We start from the raw sequence: 5,455 nt of genomic DNA, 5'->3' as shown, positions 1-5,455 counted from the left end.
TCATGTGCAATTATAAAGTATAAACAAATTAAAGTTTCGGGTTGAAACAAGTTTTGGAAGGCTAAAAATAAGAACCTATGAAACCAGTTAGATTCGGTTTGAAAGCAGTTCGTGTAGGAACCGGTTTAGTAGAGGTGCAAAAAAGGTACATGTGCACAAATTGGTAGTGTTATTTTTCGAGATGTTTACCATCCTGTTTTGACGGATTTAGGTTCAATCGTAAACTAAACCGTTAACAACGATTCTTTATTATAAAAATACAAAAACTAATCAATGAAATTAAAAACCGAACATCTTTTAAAAATTTGGTTTCGCGGTTTGGCTTTATTGTCCTTCTCTTAAAAATGCAATATATACTAAAAATTTTATTTGTAGAATAATTAGGTAGTCTGGTAATTTTATAAAGAGAGACAAAAATGAGAAAAATTTATAGAAAAAAAACACAATAAAAAAAATAAATAATAAAAAAAATCACAGCTCAAATTTTAATACGAAAACAAAAAAAGTAAAACACAAAAATATTTACATCGTCTTCCTCGTTCTAAAAAACACAATGTTGAGGAAAAAAGATTATTCCGTCATTGACATTAATTGTGTCATTTTTCCTTAATATTGTGTCTTTTTTTAGTATTGTGTTATATTAATCAACATTGTATTACCGTATATTTTGTGATCTAACATACATTTTTTATTTATAATTGAGTCTTTTGTTAATTTTTTGTCACTGTGTTTTTTCGTTGTTTTTTTGGAGGAGAATGACGAGAGAATCATTTTAGTTTTCAATTTTTTTTCTTTTTATTTATATTTTGAGTTATGATTTTTATTTTTTTTGAGGGGAATTTTTTGTGAATTTTTTATTTTCACAATTTTTTTCATACTTTATATTTTTGTCTCCATTTGTATTTTAATTTTTCCCTAATTAGTTATCCATAAGAAATAGTTCAAAGTTAAAATAAAATATATATCTCCAGAGAATTTTGAATTGCATGAAAAGGCCAAGCAAAGATACGATTTCTAGAAGAACAATAACATCTCTCTTTCAAATAGATATGATTCTTACAAGAAGAGTAAGTACACATTCAATCTTCCAACATACACAAAACAAGAAAGCAATAGACGATAACATGATGATTTAACATGATTTTAACTAAACTGACCTATATTAGGTATATTCTTATTTAATGACATCGCTTGCAAGTACATAACTTGGTATACATAAAGACTGAACTAGGGTTTGTATCTTATTAAACAATAAATCTAAACTGGACTGGCTTGGCTTAGGTCCGGCCACCCTGCACCTGTCACCTCTTTTAATTTCAATTAATAATCGACCCAAACAAGACTTATGAACCCAACAATCTCTCACTCGGTGCCTTGAACACGTTCATATGGGCTCTTAATCGTACTTATGTAATCTAAACATTATGCTTCCTTTAGTTTCCACTGCCTTCTCATTAATTTAACTTGAAGGCCCATTGAAGCTCACCGGAGCTCCAATACATTAGTCATGACTAAAACTGCCCCAACCGAATTATCTGTTCCTACCGGCTCCCACTGAAACGAATTGTCGGATCCTAAGATATCACGAGAACAAACACTCTTCATATTGAGCAAACAATCAATCGGAGAGACTTTTGTAGCTAGAATACTGGTAAGAACTGTCGACCTGAAACATGACATGCGCTCCCATTGTCATGATGTCCTCCGACTGATAAACTTCCTGGATTTTCATGGGGAATCTTCACTTTGGCTCTAGGTTTATTACTTGCAAAACGACACTCTTCTGCCTACGAGATTCTATGAACTGGAATTTGTCTTTCATCGGAACTGGACTATCTCCTTCTGGTGATATGTCGACCATATACAACGATCCATTTTCTTGCCATGAGCTGACACAAGATTTCCTTTGACTACCTTTCACCGCCCATTCCCAAACTTAACATCGTGACCATGGTCATCCAACTGCGCAACTCAAATCAAACATTTCTTCAAACTTGTAATGACCCTCACGTATCTCAAAGTCCAAGAAGTCGGCTGAAGTTATCAAATCAACATCTCTCATACCCGTAACCTCTAGAAGATCATCGTTCTTTAGTCGAACCTTTACAAAATTCCCAAACTTTAGATTCTTCATCGTTTCATTTGTAACTACATTGAGTGGCATGAAACAATGCACCATAATCCATCAGCCAATAATCAAAATCACTATCAACACTACAAACTAAAGCATCTTTAGTAGTGACCTCGTCACCTATCTCATCTTCTATAACGTTAACTTATTTTCTTACCACTCGGACATTGATTCCTAAAGTGTCTCGTCTCCTAACAATTCCAACATATAATATCTTTATGAGTCTTAGACTGACGCTTCTTTTTGCTTCCACTGTCTCGTTGTTTTCCCTACCTCTGCCTTCTGTAAACAACATATTACTCGATTATTCACTTGAACTTTTGCGTCTTAGTTTCTTTTACCAACATCAGGTCCCAAATCCCACCAACAAGAATTCAAGAATTTATAGTTGAACTACAAATTGTTGTCATTGTTCAAGACCAACTGTCGTGCAATGGGGATAATAACAACATGCCTTGAATTTCATCATCAAACTTAGTGTCGACTGACACTAAAAGAGACATAATCGAATTAACATTAATATATGTGTTGTAACTAACCCACCCTCTTACATTCTAGTAGTCACCAGCTCTCGAATCAGATAGACCTTATACGCTTTTGAGGGCTTCTCATACCATGCTATGTGGTTTCCTTAATGATATTAAACGCCACATCTTTCGGCAATGACAAAATAAATATTGCCCTAGCCTTCATATGTAACTCATTTCAATCCGCTTCAAACAAATGTTTTGGTTTCTCATCATCAAGCACTACATTCAAGTCTTTCTGACAATGTAGTGCTTCAATTTGCATGTTCCACCAACAAAACTTTTGTCCGTCAAACTTCTAAATCAAAACATTTCCGTCTTCTATCATGACACTGACTAAACAAAACTTGGATAAAAAAAATACAGAGACAGACATAGTAATGGCACATGCCTGAACTTAATGGTTGTTCGACTAAACTATGCTAAACAATTAGCCTATTTATATGTAGCGGAATAAAGAACTGCATGTATATCGGAAATAGAAACTTTAAAGTGAAACGATAAACCAAATAAACGTGTCTGGCACTGATCCTCCGGTTTGTTAAACAGTTTCTTCTGATTTGACGACTGTACTTGGCGGCAGAGGTGGTGGTGGTGGCAGCAACGGTGGTGTGTGGTGGCGGTGGGAGGGTGGTGGAGATGATATAGTGTGAATAAAATGGATAAAATGAATTTAGGAATATGTGATTTCATTCTATTGAACAACCAAATACATTTTTTTTCCATTTCCTCACAACGATCCATTTCATTCCTCCTCTCAATCTAACATGCAAAACGCTACCTAAATATTATTATATTTCGACAGGTGGGGCGTGACAAAAATGACGAGGGTTCAAGTTTCATAACGAACAAAATTAGAATAATAATACCACTGAAATTTGGATCCTCAAACTTACAGCTGGGGACACACTCTATAGACACCTGAATACCATTATACTACAATACCGTTGGTGCATGTCTTAACAAAATAGTCAAGTTTTATTTTAAATATAATTTAAGAAAGGAAGAAAAAACTGAATTCTACACAGACATACATAGATCTATCTAAATTATCATAATTGATAATTTGCTAATAAAAAATACATCAATAAAGTTTCATACAGAATGCGTGCCCATAAAAAATGTATTCTTGATTTATGATTTTTTGGGACAATCATGAGCGCCGGTTGTTATACGTTAGCTTGTGCGTCTCATGATGTAAATTAAAGGGTATGAGTAATTATGCTTGTATGACAACATAGAAAATTACATCAGTTCTAAACTCCTAAATTGCGTATTTTCAATTTTATATCCTAAAACGTCTCTTTATCATAGAAAAATATGTATTGTAACCAAGTATTACACGCTACGTATGTCGCATTACATCTTTAATATTGGTCTCTACTTCTATATCCTTTTAACCTAGCGAAGTTGGTAATATATGAATGTTAACAAGTTAAACGTAAAAATGTTGAGAACGTACATACCGTTGTAAATTTGTCTTTCATGATACGAATAAACATTTTGAAATTTATCTTTTTTCTTAGAGAAGAATCACCTCCAACTTTATCAAAGTAAAAAAACAAAATAATCGAGTCAAAATATCCAATTGCTAGAATTTTACTAAAGAACTCTAGGTAAACCATCATAGAAGAATATAAATAGCAGTTCAGATCTCAATTTATATGTATGACATGTTTTCATATTAAGTTGAGGGGTTGTGTAACAAACATAATATCTTTCATTTTAATTTCAAGCTTTGTTGTAATGGTTTGTAAATTGTTTGTTATTTTTTTATTTCATGTGTGGGCTTCTCTCGTGGTTCATGGGCTTCTCCAAGTCGCTATTCAGCGCATTGTAATTGTTAGGCCATGGATTGCTAGTTGCTACAAAAGTATAAAGTACAAACACACTTTTTGACAATTATTCTTGTTCTACTCTCTTTGTCGGAATTACCGATTTCTTTGTAATTTGAATAAGTTTTGTTCTCGTAAACCATGAATTATTGGTCTAGTAGTATGACTTCCCTTTGTATAGATGCGAGGTTATAGATTCAAATCCTTGTGAAGGTAAATATGGAATTTTATTGGTAAAAAAATATTTTTTTATATGTATTTGGGCCTCTAAATCGTCTAGCTTTAGGTTTGTTGTGTTTTTTTATTCGTATATATTTGATGTTTCTTACTAGTGGCGAAGCTTGGGCTTAGTCACGGGAGTGACCGAAGTCATGGACTCAAAAATTTTCGAGTCGACGATTCGGTTCGTGTCAGTGATTCGGGTCGGGTCGGATCAGACAATATGACATCTATATATCTCATTTTTCTTCTATTCAAACAATTGTTCATACTTCATACAATAAAAAGAATAAAATAATATTTTAACCAAAAAACCCTAAAATATTCATGATGATGTGAGAGGAAGGGTGAGTAGAGATAAACAAATTCGGTATTGATACAGGTACCGGTACCGAAATCGGTACACAATTGGTACCGTCGGTACCAAATAGATACCAAAGTTTTGAGTTTTGGTACCGTATATCTCAAATTTTACCTTCAATACTGTTATCGAATTGAATATTTTGGTATCGGTATGGGCACCGTTACGGTACCGATCTCATCCCTAAGGGTGAATACCTAGAAGAAGAATTGGAAAGACCTAAAATATTTATAAAAACAAATTTTTTATTATTCGACTAGTATTTTGAAATTTTTGTTTATAAATATTGCGAGGTTTTAGAAAAAAAAAACAAACGATATTATATTTAAAATAAAAATCAATAGTGACCGGTGGCATTTTGGAAAAATACATCGGGGGTGAC

Source organism: Bidens hawaiensis, unplaced genomic scaffold (genome assembly GCF_021521415.1).
Source record: "Bidens hawaiensis isolate Kalapana, Puna unplaced genomic scaffold, B.hawaiensis_p1.1 tig00043101_1, whole genome shotgun sequence".
Classification (NCBI taxonomy): domain Eukaryota; kingdom Viridiplantae; phylum Streptophyta; class Magnoliopsida; order Asterales; family Asteraceae; genus Bidens; species Bidens hawaiensis.
This window is presented reverse-complemented; position numbering follows the sequence as displayed.